Genomic DNA, 13,372 nt, shown 5'->3' on the forward strand with positions numbered 1-13,372 from the left:
AAACAAAAGAACAACAACAAAAAACAAAAAACAAAAACACACAAAAAAACATGCTCCTCAAGACCTGACTGCTGCCTCTCTCAAGTCTAAGGTTGTAAAAGTATAGTCTCACTGGTACTTGCACAATAACCTGTCTACTAGTGTTATGACAAATGCACACCTAGATTCAAAGTGACCATCATGGTAGGAAGCAGTACACCAAGGAATAGCATCTAAAACAGTGTCAGCTCATTCCATAGGCGAGAAATGATACGGTTCTAGGTAATTCATTGATCCAGAAGAGATGGACAACATGTCTTCACAAAAAGGAATTAGAACTCTTACAGCCTACTCATTGACAAGTTTGGAAGTCATAGGACAGGTACTGGGGGGGAGTGGGGCCAAGGGGGGAATCTTGTCACTTTCTCAAGAGTCACACTAAAATACAAATGGAAGCCAGGCCTTTGGTGGCTCAGGCCTGTCATCCTAGCTGCTCAGGAGGCTAAGATATGAGGATGGCCATTTGAAGCCGAGCCTGGGCAGGAAAGTCCATGAGACTCATATCTCCAATAAATTGCTCAGAAAAGGTTAGAATGGACTTTTTTCCCCCTTTCTTTCTTTTCCAGTCCTGGGGCTTGAACTCAGAGCCTGGGCACTGTTCTTGGACACTTCATGCTCAAGGCTAGCACTCTGTCACTTGAGCCAGAGTGCCAAGTCTGGCTTTTTCTTAGTATGTGGTAACAAGGAATTGAACTCAGGTCTTCGTGCATGCTAGGCTGAGTATTTTTACCACTTGGCTATGCTCCCAGCCAGAACTGGAGTTTGGCTCTAGCAGTAGAGCATAGTTCAGGGAAAGCTCTCAAGCACTGAGTTCACGGCCCATGACTGGCACCAAAACCAAATAAACAAAATACAAGTGTACTGCTGGTTGGTGCTATAGGAGAGTAGTGGGTTTGTGTCTCATTGCAGCATTGGTTAGTATCAGAAGAGTTGGTGTCTGATTGTCAAGAGCTGTTTTATGTAAGTGAACATGAGGAAAATTCAGATATGGAGGGTGCAGCCATTGGCTATTGAATGTGTTTTTAGGAAGTTAGGGAGGAAAAAGGAGCAGCACTGCTTGTGAATGGGCGAGTTCATAGCCCTGGGTAAGCTAGCAAATGAACAGCCTGGTGACAATAAGTCTCCCCTGTATTCACAGAGACTCATGTCTCACATGACCACATGGCCCACTGTCCAGACAAGATTCTAGGGACAAGTTTAAGATCTCCAGAGGATTAGGGCAAACCAGGACAGGGATGTGGGTGTTACACACAATTTGCAGGTCCAGGACAGCTGACATCTGTGCACTACAAGCAGTGTTACCTAAGCTCACACTGCTTGGTGGTTGAGGTCACATTCTGTGTTGTTGCTTGTTAAGTGCAGTTCTCATACTTGCTGCTTACCACCTGAGCACACAGTGGAGTGGAGTCCCTTGGTAGGCAGTGCAATGCATAGCTTCAAGCACACTCCAGTCCCAAAACATTCCACTGGATGCTCACAGACCAAGGGACCTCTTTGATCTGCTGCCTGTGCCGCACTCCAGGTGCAAGAAAGGCACTGTTGTGGGCATTTTAGCAGGTAGACTTCACCATCTTAGCAGGTAATTTGTGCCAATGTTAGTGGCTGACATGAAAGACAAGGATTTTGTCTAATAGTGAGTCCCTGAGAAGGACAAAACTCGGTTCCTCTAGGTTCATGTCTTTTCAGTAAGACTTGACCATTGAAGCTGTGCTACAGTAAGACTTTGGTGTTTTCCAAGTTGGTTTACATCCAATGTGGTTTATGTGGTTAATTGATTTGTGTGTGTGTGTGTGTGTGTGTGTGTGTGTGTGTGTGTGTGTGTGCCTGTGTGCCTGTGTACCTGTGTGCCTGTGTGCCTGTGTGCCAATTCTGGGGCCTGAACATTGTCCCTGAGTTTTCTGGCTCATGGCTAGCTGGCACTCTACCAGTTAAGCCACAGCTCCACTTTTGGTTTCTTGATGTTTAGAGATAAGGGAGTCAGACTTTCCTGCCAAGGCTGCTTTGAATTCTAGTCCTCCAATTTCAGCCTCCAGAGTAACAAGGATTAGAGGTGCAAGCCCAGATCAAATTTTGAATGACATTTTCCTTTATTAATGTTTTAAAATTGTATTTAAATAGTGCAAAGCAGTTTCAGTTCAAGGGTGCTGGAATGTTGATTAGTATTACATTGGATCTCTACATAATTTATAAGAAAATCACCTCCTCTCCCTCCCTCCCTCTTCCTCCCCCCCCATTTTTCTCTCTTTTGTTTCCAGGCTGTCCTTAAACTCTTGAGATGAAACATTTTACCTGCCTCACATTTCTTAGTAGCTGGGGCAATAGCTTATGTTCCACTATGCCTTGCTTCTGTCTGAATGTTTATGTAATAGTTGCCACCTTCTGACGAAGTATTTCTCTGATAGTGTTCTAGATGATCAAGAGACTTTGACTTTCATATATCTCTAGATCCCAAGAATAGTACTCACAAAAATCTGTTTTGAAGGGTAGCTAGGAGCCAGATAGTTTAAACACATTCTTAAGATGCACATATTTCCTAAAGGAAGGCTTTGAAGTAATTTCATTATGATTTGGATTGTCTTGAGAAGACCTGAAATCTCTGGATTTTGAAATCTATTGTCCACACTTCCAAAGATAGGTGCTTTGTCTTTGCTCTAATTACACCTGGTGTTACTTTTGTGTTTCCAAGTAAGAATGCATCTGCCATGCAAGCTTGAGACAAGGAGGCATCCTTTTATCTGTATTTGGGGCAAGCAGTGAAGAGCTGTAGCTAAGAATAAAGAGCTGAAGCTGAGAAGTTGTAACTAGTCAGAATCCATCTGGTTAAAACTACCTCCATCTTGCAGACAGCTGGGAAATGACTTCCCCTAACCCCTTCTTGGAAGGATTACAAAGCACCCTGAGCTATTCCCTCAGAGACTTAGTGGAGACATCTGGAATTTGTCCCTGAAGGCAGCACCTGTGGAACATCTGGAATTTGTCCCTGAGTCAGCAGCTGTGCTTCACAACTGTTTACCATTATGTTAAACTATAATAATACAAAGGAGTTAAGGAGTCCATCAATGTAAGGGTTAACTAACTATAATATTGTGAGAAAGGAAATTCCCCAGACTTGTTTGTTCTGTACTATAAAAACTGTGCTGACTCTGTGCTCAGGGCCTCCAAGAGTCACTGGCTTTCATGGGCGCAGAGGACCAAGTTGGAGCTTGCTAACAAAGGGCTCTTTGCGGTTTACATTGGTCGTGGTTTCTGGTGGTCTTTCACGGGATCTCGAACTTAGGGTACAACAGTAGCTTTGTTGTACCCAAACTCCTGGGACCCAGAAAGAACCACCAGAGGCTGAGGCCACAGCAAAGGGGCAATGGCTGTTTATTACGAGTTCGAAACTGGACCTCCACACACTCGTTGCCAGTGACGCTGAGAGGTCCCGAGCAAAGATTTTACACAGCTTTTATAATCATGTACAAACCAGTTACAGCTACAGGCTCATGACTGGATAACATTTAGTTTGACATTTAGTTTGATTCATGAGTATATTTCTGATTGTTTTGGGTGTAGGTGACTAACTATTGGGTCCTGGTGACCGCTGGACCCTGTAAACAGGCCAGTTACTGGAATTCATGTACATTAATTGTGTTCTTGGAATAGATGTTTACTATAACCACTGGACCCTAAAGTTTTCACTTCCCAGAACAAGGTGGGACAAAGTGGGCCAAGAGGGAGTTTCTTAGCTTGTCAATTCCTCAGCTTAAGTTTTCTGAGGAAGGCATACATTCTGTCAGTTAACTGTTAAGTTGGGATAGATATGAATCCGTCAGGAAGAAGGGTTTTTCTCTTTGAAGCAAAGAGCACTTGTAAATACCCTATCTTGGAGTTGCCTTTACCAGGCCCCCATTTCCTTCCATCATCCCTCTTCATTATCACTCCCAGCTCCAGTGCCAGGATTAGCCCTCTGGTGTCACCTCTCAGGAAATTCTTCTTCCTCACTTCCTGCTGCTTGTCCTTTGTCAGAGAGATTTTGCAACACAGCCCCATCCCAAATTCCATTATGTTATGGAAAGTAGTTAAGGGAAATAGCAAGTGTTGAAGGAAGCTAGAGACTGGCATCAGGTTGGTTTGCGAAGAATATTAGCCAAGATCTGATCAGTGTTTACTTCTGAAACAGTAAAAGGACAGAATTCCTGACCACTTTTAATTCCACCCTTAGAATTCTGGCCATGTGTAGGCTATCAGAATGGTTTTGTTACCCACTCATACATTTTGTTCCTTATCAACAGACTTGATCTGTAACTTTGATTAACCTGTCAACCAAAAACACATGTCCTGTTTTGGTAGTGTAGCTATGGCAAAAACTTTTTTTAACATGCTTGAATCTAAAAAGGTTCATGATTTCCAAGGGGCCTGATTATTTTTAAATTCAAAGTAGTAAATAAATTAAAAGACATTAGATACATGTAATGGGACTTGAAAGAGTGGCCCAAACGGTTCTGCCTAGGAAGCATGAGATCAACTCCCCATGAAGTCAGTTGTCCTCACTTATCCCCAGAAAGTTTACTACATGGGGTCATGTTGTATAGCTCTGCTCTAAATTAGGATCAGGTGCTTGACAACTGGCTTTTCTAGGTAGAATTCTAAGTTCTAGAGGTCAAAGACTTTTACAAAATAATTGGCTTTTTTTTTTTTAAGGCAAGACCTTTTTCAAAAGGTCTTGAGAGGATACTACTTTCTTCTGTTCTTTACCTGTCAGAAAAACTAGGTGTAGGATTTGAAGAGTAATTATTATACCTATTTTTCAAAAGATGTACACGATGTTAAAGATTTAAAAATTCTTTCCTCCCAGAAACTCTTAAGTGCAAGTCTTTATTGTAATACAGGGAACCTGAGGTACCTAAAAATAAAGGAGAGAGTGCATTCCCACTAGGAAATGATGTAAAATAGCAGATCACCAGATAAGAGTTACAACATTGCCTTGATGTTTGACATTGCTGTTAGGGCCATCGAGTTCACTCTTTCCATTTCCTGAATGATCTTGCAAACATCATTCAATTGTATTTGTTTTCATGGTTTTGAAGTACTTGGGATGGAACTGAGGGCCTTGTGTATGGCAGACAAATGCTGTACTTCTTTAGCCCTAAAATGTGTATTTAGTGTTTGCAGATTTAAGAGTGCTTAACAAAAGCATCTGGAGATATTTCCTGCAGGAAATGTCTGTTTTAGCCACTTCTCACATTAAAGTCTGATTTCATATTTTTTCCTAATTAGTGTTACTGAGGTTCCAGCCTTAATAGTGCGCGGCTGGTTGTTTCTATGGAGTAGTGTCTAGTGAAATTTTTTATGTTTTAGTTTTTGTTGTCAGGGTAGTGTATAGAGGGGTTTCAGTTACAGTCACCAGGTAGTAGGAACATTACTTCTGACACATTGATACCCTTCTCATGTTTTTATCCCTATTATCCTCTCTCTGCCCCCTTATTTTGCATTTTTAAGTCAAATTTGTCTCTAATACCAAAAAAAGACTTTTTTCATTCAGCAGTGACTTATCTCCTTTTACTAGTTTGTAAAGGTTTGGGCTCAGTGTGAACATCTTTCATGTTTATAGTAAGTGAATTTTTTTTCAAATTTAAAACTGCTTGATTTTTTCTAAAGAGCTATAACAATTATAATGCTTAAATAAACCATTTATGAACATTCACTGGAGATACACTTTCTTTTTTAAATTTATTTTTACACTGTAGTTTGTTTTACTGTAGTTTGTATTTTGTGGTAAAATGTAACTCAGATTTCTACAGGCCTTGTATCTTCTGTAATAGGTTTTGATAAAGTTGGACCAATTTTAAAAGAAGGAAGTAATGTACCCACTACCTGATGAATGTAACTGTAATCCCTTTATATGTGACCCCGACAAACAAAAACAAAGATGATACTGGTAAGGGTCTGAGAATGAGCCCACAGATGTGAATTTAGGGATTGAAGAAGTTTATTCAGGTGTTGCAGCTAACACTATGATCTGGAAGGAGGGCACAAGTTAAGACTTCTAAGGGTAAACTCCCCAAATAGGTGTGAGATGCAAGATTCCAGGAGGAGGAAAACTTTTGCTCCTTTGAACCATAGGGCTTTTACAATAGTAAGTACACATTACTCAGCAAAACACTGGCTCTGTTGCACTCTGCAGGAGGTCAGGGGATGATCTTGGGGAGAGAGAATTGGGTCTCTGCTTGAGTTAGAGAAGAATTGGGATTTCCTGTTTTTGCATTCCTTAGTTCTCAGTAAGGGGTCAAGTTCCTGGCTCAGTTTCTGCACTTTCAAGTGTAGGGGCTTTTTATTCTAAGGGACCCTTACACATACCATCTAGGGAGATCTTGCATTCTTTTTATCCCTAGCAAATTAGGAAGCAGGAATGCTGTTAGATAATGCATTTTGGTGGGATATATCTTAGTTGTCGTAATTATCTTTATATAGTTGCTAGGTTCAGGTATGAGGAAAACATCTCCTTTCAACCAAAGGACTTTTAAAATGGTAATTACACAGGACTCAGTAAACCATTAGCTCTGGTGCATTCCACAGGAGGTCAGGGGATGTTCTCCAGAAAACTGGGTTTTGGTTGAGTTAGAGAATAGTGATTTCCTGTTTTTGCATTCTCAATTTCCCAGTAAGGCTCAGAGGGTCTTTTTATTCTAAGGGACCCTTACACATACTATTTAGGGATATCCTGCATCCTTTTTATCTCAAGCAAATAAATGATGAGGCAAGAGTACTGTTAGGCAATATGTAGATGTTGCCAGAAAACCTACAAGGAGGATCTGGAAGAAAGAACAAAGAAGGAGGTTATTGCCAGGGAAGAGTCTGGCAAGACCCCTGCTCACAGGCAAGAAGAAGGTAGCAGCAATTGTGTTGGGTACCTTTTATAACCTGTGGGGCTTTCCAGATTTTGCTACCTTATGGCCAAACCTGATCAAAGGAGGGTCATCTGAGGTGACTTATAAGACCTGTGAGGTTTAAGGGGGACCTTGCTATCTTATCTGGATAAGGCTCAGCTCCTAGAGACTGTCCCCAGTGAAGGAGTTGGTGGCTAATTATTTACTACCATTATGGAATGGGCTTAATATTGCCTAGGGAACAAGCATGCTGAGCTAGGAGAGAGGGGGCCATTTGGACTGCACCATTATCCTGAAATACAAGCTACTCAAATCCTACATCAAATTCTAGCTACTGAGGAGGCTGAGATCTGAGAATTAAGGTTCAAAGCCAGCCTAGGCAGAAAAGGACTGGAAACTCTTATTACCAATTAACGTCTAGAAAACAGAAAGTGGGGCTTGGCTCAGAAAAAGGAAAAGAAAATTACCAGGGTTCATGATCAACAGGCTATGGTGTTGCAAAAGGAAACTCACAGCTATCAGGAAATTTTAGCTGGCGAAACTCTTTTTTTCAAGCAGGATGGGCGGGCGAGGAGCTGGTCAGTGTTGCACAATGGAGTAACACTGCCATCTAATGCCCAGAGAAACCAATAAGCCACAGCACGCAAGGGTAAACATCACTGTATTTCACTTTCATTTTCCTGAGCTTGGCCATGAAGGATCCTACAGCCGCCCAGGGTGAAAGATAGAATTACCACAGGCAGCAATACCTTCAGAAGGACCAGGAGAACAATCGCCGAAACTGAAAGCTTCTTCAGTGTCTTTCCAAGCACAGCTAGATAATCGTTAATCGACTGCCTAGTAAAGGAACCATATTTGTATAGGTTGGGTTGCCATCTAATAGCCAGAGAAATAGGGATCCACTTCTTCTGGGGGAAATGTCATGGCCTTTTGCTCTATTATTCTTAAACCTGGCACTGAAGGATTCTGAAAGAACTGATACCTTTGTGCGTGTTTACAGGGTACAGCCATACAAGGAAGGAAAACAGTATCTTCAAGTCCTCTGATCCCATCAAGAACCTTTTACCTTTTAAATGGCTTACCTAGAAGCTGATTGTCAGAAATGATCTCCATCAAAGCCCTGAGGTTAACAGTCTTGATGTCATTCCAACTTCCTGTCCAGCCTAGAACCCACCCAAAGGACCAGAAGCAGATATGTCATCCACCAGCAATGAAAATGCTATGTGCATTTGTTTTCAACACTATTATGACGTTAAAGACAGAGGCAAAACATTACCCCTACATTCATTAGAGAGTTCACATTCATTAACTCTTTGAAAGACAATTCAGATAGCAATGCCTTTATTCCTTGAGTCAAACAATGTCATTTAAGACATAAATTGGAGTTGTGTATGATGACTATTTCCTGTCATATAAGCTACTCAGCAGGCAGATATTGGGAGGATTGTAGTTCAAGGCTAGCTTGGATACAAAAGTTGGCAAGACCCAATTTTCCCAAAAAAGCCGGATGTGTGGGATGTACCTGTACTCCCAGACAGGTAAGAGGTGGAGATAAAAATCAGAGCTCTGTAAAAAAACAAAGATTGTTTTAGGAAATGTGTTTGATGTGGTGTAGTGCTTCTCTAAGAAGTGGGATGCCCTGAGTCCACACCCCAGTGATATCAACAAAACAACTAAAAAAAAAAAAAAAACTAATGAAAACTCAAAACAAAATTGGGTCAATGCTATATGAAAGCTGAGTATATGACAGCATTTTCTTAATTCAGAATATGTAAAAATCTAACATCTTCGGATAGTTTTTTCTTTAACAAAGAGTTTATACATTGGAAATATTAGTTCATAGGTAACAGTCTGACAATAAAATAGTTTCTAATAGAAGGTCTAACAAATAATCTGGACAAATCGAGTAACTACATATTTTGTTGGGGGGATGGCAGTTCGTTAAAGGATTGAACTCTGGGCCTAGACATTGTCCATGAGCTCCTCACCTCAAGGCTACCTCCTACCCCTTGATCCACAGAGTCACTTGCACTTTTTTTGGTGGTTAATTGGAGATAAGATCTTATGGACTTTAGTGCCCCAGCTGGCTTTGATCCTCAAACCTCAGATCTCCGCCTACTGAATAGCTAGGCTGACTTTTTTTTTTTTTTGCCAGTCCTGGGCTTGAGCTCAGGGCCTGAACACTGGCCTTGGACTTTCTCAAGGCTAGAGCTCTACCACTTGAGCCTCAGCACCACTTCCAGCTTTTTTCTATGTATGTGGTACCGAGGAATCGAACCCGGGTCTTCATGCATGCTAGGCAAGCGCTTTAACCACTAGGCCAAACTCCCGGCCCCATAGGCTGATTTTTAAATAGTACACTCTACCTCAGATTTTAAATCATATGCTGAAATAAGATAACAAAATCTTTTTTTTTTTTTTTTGCCAGACCTGGACTTGGGCTGAGGAGTTTTTACACAGTCTATTTAAAGGCAAAAATCACAAACAGTTGCTAGGCAAGTTGGGGGAGAGGGGGCATTCTACAGTTGAGAAAACTACAAACAACTGTTAATTATGGCCCAGAAGTTCCTTTCACATAAGGTGACTTATTAACCATTCTTTCCTTTTTATGTATCCTCTGGGTTCGAAACTCCTATCTTTGAGTCAAGCTGAGTTTTTATTCCACCTACTGGAAGGGGAATAATTTTGAGTCTAGGGGTAATTATTTTTCATCCCTACACTTGCTAGCAGTGGGACACAGCTGCTGTCCTAGAGATGACCTTTGAATGTCCTTGCGAGCTCTCTGAGTAAACATGTGATGGAGCATCTTGCAGTTCTCCTGAGAAGAGGCAGTTAGGGGATTTCTCAGAACTTTACAAAATGGAGACTGCTTAACAATAACTTTTCACTGAAGTTCATCAGACTTTAAAATTAATTTAGGCCTCACAAAAGAAAATGCCCACGTGAAAATATGACTGCTATTGAGTAGTATCCTGGAAAAGGCGAAACAATGGAGATAGGTAAATGATCAGTATTTGTTAGGGGTGGTGCCAGGGAGGGTGAATTGGCAGAGGACACAGGATTTACAGTAATGAACATGAACTGTTCACCAGGAAAACACCACACCCAAGTGGTCAAGCAGTTTAAGAGTTTTTTGTTTTGTTTTGTTTTTTTTTTTACCAAAAAACAAAAACAGAATTAGACATCTATTCCCAACAGGTTACTACAGATATCATGTAAGTGGGAGAAAAATATAAGAAGGTATGAAGGCTCAAGAAGTAATGTACCCACTACCCGAAGAATGTAACTGTAACCGCTTTTTATGTCACCACGACAATAAAATACGATGTAAAAAAATAGATGATACTCTTATGGGTCAGAGAGTGAGCCCACCAAGGTGAGTTTAGGGTTTATTAAGGTGTTGCAGCTGACACTGGGACACCAAACAGGGGCATTAGATGGGCTTAGAAGTATAAACACCTCAAAGAGGAGCAAGCTGCAAGGTTCCATTATAGGGAAAGCTCCTTTGAACCAAAGGGCGTTTACAATGGTAATTACACATAACACAGCAAAAAATTGGCTCCTTTGCACTCCACAGGAGGTTCTGGGACATTCTTGGAAAACTGGGTCTCTGATGGAGTTAGAAAAGAACTGGGATTTCCTGTTTTTGCATTCCTTGGTTCCCCTAAGGAGTAAGTTCCTAGCTTAGTTTCCAGACTTTTTATTCTAAGGGACATTTACACATACCATCTAGGGGTGTCTTGAATCCTTCTTGTGTCTACCAAATAAATGATGAGGCAAGAATACTGTTAGGCAATATGTAGACTTCGCCAGAAAACCTACATGGACAACCTGTTATACAGAAGAAAGAAGGAGTTTATTGCCAGGAAAGAGTCTGGGAAGACCTCTCCTCACAGGCAAGAAGAAGGGTAGCAGCAATTGTGTTGGGTACCTGGTGCTTTCCAGATTCTGCTCCCATATATGGCCATAGCTGATCAAAGGAGGATCATCTCAGGTGACTTCTAAGACCTGAGAGGTTTAAGGGGAACCTTGATACCTTCTACGGATATAGCTCAGCACCAAGACACTGTCACAGAAGGAGTTGCTGGCTACTTACTACCAGTATAGAATGGGCTTAATGTTGCCTAGGGAACAAGCTTGCTGAGCTAGGAGAGAGGGGGCCACTTGGCCAGCTACATTACCGTCAATACAAGCTACTGAAATGCTACCTCAATCTGAGGATTAAGGTTCAAAGCCAACCTAGGCAGAAAAGAATTGGACTCATCTCTATTCAGTCTCTAGAAAAGAGAAAGTGGGGTTTGGTTCCATCCCTAAGACCCACAAAAAGAAAAAGAAAACCATTTGGCTTTACAGCTTTCATTGTCAAACAGACTATGGGTTGCAAAAGGAAACTCTCAGACAGCAGCGAATTTCAGCCTGTGAAATAATTTTTTTTTCAAGCACAAAGGGCGGGGAAGGAGCTGGGCAGTGTTGGAGAATGGTGCAACACTGCCATCTAATGGCCAGTGAAACAAAAAAAACCACAGCACACGCTGGAAACCACTGTTTCATTTTCCTGAGCTTGGCCATGAAGGATCCTGTACCTGCCCAGGGTGAATGAGAGAATGGTCAGCAGCAGTAATACGTTCCAAAGAAGCAGGAGAACCATCGACGAAACTAAAAGCTTCTACAGCGCCTTTCCAAGCACAGCTAGATAATCGTTAATGGACTGCCTGGTAAAGGAACCATACTTGGGTGGGTTGGGTTGATATCTAATAGCCAGAGAAACAGGAATCCACTTCTTCCGGGGGAAATGTCATGGTCTTTTGCTCTATTATTCCTAAACCAGGCACTGAAGGATTCCGGTAAAAATGAGGGCGAAATAGAGAATCATCAGGAGTATCAAGACCTCCAAGAACAGTAGGAGAACCATTCATGAGGAAGGAAGCTTTCCAGAGTTTTGACCTTGGAATCATGGGAACAGCATCTAAGCTTACTAGGTGCACCAGAAATATGCAGGTGGCTCTGGGCACCTTCAGGGTCTAGGTATCTGAGCACTGAGATTTCTCTTCACGTCCTTTTTGTTCAAGGCTAATGCTCTACCACTCTAGCCACAGCTCTACTTCTAGCTTTTTGTTAACTGGAGATAAGTCTTATAGGAAATGGAAAAACCTGGACAAAATTTTAACTGAAGTAAGCCAGACACAAAGGAACATAGGCTCAATGGCTTCACTCATTTGTAATAATTAGTACACATCTAGGACTCTCCTAGCCAAGGATTACAATAGCTCAAACCTAGGTACCTAAGGTCATATAGGATGAGACTAAATGAAAGGAACTCTAGGATATGGAAACAAGAGCTTTATCTTGTGTGATTGCTGTTCTTAATGTACTATGTTATTTCTCTTTTCTTTTTTGGCCCTTTTGATTAATCTCATATTGTTACTACATCTTGAAAGATCCCAGGTCAGAACCATAGTGCTGTCATCTTAAAGTTTAACTCATGCTTTTGCTAACTAAGGAACGGTGGCAAGGTGGCCATAGATTAAGGGAGCCAGCATGCAACTTGTTCACTCACACCTCAAAGCAGTGAAGTTGAGAGGTGCTGGGGAGAGGCTGACAGCCAGTGTTTACACAGTCTCTTCAAAGGCAAATGTCACAGATTTACACCCATCAGGTGGTCGGATGAGATAAGATGGGGATTGGGGAGCTTCCCAGGCTGATGGAAACCAGCGGGAAGTTCTAAGACGCCGGGCCCCTTCAACTGTCAGAGTAGTTTTATGGTTTGGGAAATTAATGTTATACAATGCTATACGTGCAGTCTAATTTTGACACCAGATAGGTTGGTTCCTGGAGCTTATGGACATCTGTGTGAACAATGGCTGACTAGGGCTCAGAAGTTCCTGTTTGTGCAGCCTCTGGGTCCTTGGGGATTTTCATTCTGCTTACTGATGGGGAATGGTTTTGGGTCTGGGGGTAGTTATTTTTCATCTCCATACCCTGGGCAACTTACATGGACAACAAGACGGCTGCTGCTTCAGAATGAGGGCGTTTTTTTATAGTCTGTAAGCACGCCTTACTAATACCTGTATCTCTCATAACTGGGCAGGAACTTGTGTAAAACCTGACCCTGCCCCTTCCCCATGGTAGTAGCTTTTTTACAAGCTTAACCCATGTCTTGATTGTTCTGTTCTCTGTAACGTCCCGTTTGCTCTGCTATCTGTAGTCGACAACTAGCCGGCAATAGTACCATCCAGGCCTTGAAAGGAGCTAATTTTATAACAGAACAAGGGTCATTCTCCCAGGACCACGGACCCATTGGAATGTGCTACTCAGCGTGAAGACCCTGCTAGCCCATATTGTTAAGGAATAGACTTTTGTGCCTGACCAAGCGATTTCTGGCCTCTGTATAAAATATACTTTGCTATTGCTAGATCATTTACCCCACCCTCTCCCCTTGGTAAATAAGTAGTAGCCTCACAAGC

The 13,372-nt window shown here is 41.8% G+C and overlaps 1 long non-coding RNA gene across 3 annotated transcripts in view; it reads right to left on the reverse strand.

Annotated features, from left to right (window-relative positions):
* Positions 1 to 7,541: 7,541 nt before the first annotated feature.
* LOC150040881 (uncharacterized) overlaps positions 7,542 to 13,372 on the reverse strand; it is a 142,456-nt gene continuing 136,625 nt past the window's right edge. For all 3 annotated transcript variants that reach the window (XR_016533871.1, XR_016533872.1, XR_016533873.1), the window contains 2 exons: positions 7,991 to 8,071; positions 7,542 to 7,745 (listed from right to left, as the gene is read on the reverse strand). This is a non-coding gene — a long non-coding RNA (uncharacterized LOC150040881). The remainder of the gene's footprint in view (positions 7,746 to 7,990; positions 8,072 to 13,372) is intronic.

The sequence above is a fragment of the Megascapheus bottae genome, chromosome X, assembly GCF_031878675.1.
Source record: "Megascapheus bottae isolate mThoBot1 chromosome X, mThoBot2.hap1, whole genome shotgun sequence".
Classification (NCBI taxonomy): domain Eukaryota; kingdom Metazoa; phylum Chordata; class Mammalia; order Rodentia; family Geomyidae; genus Megascapheus; species Megascapheus bottae.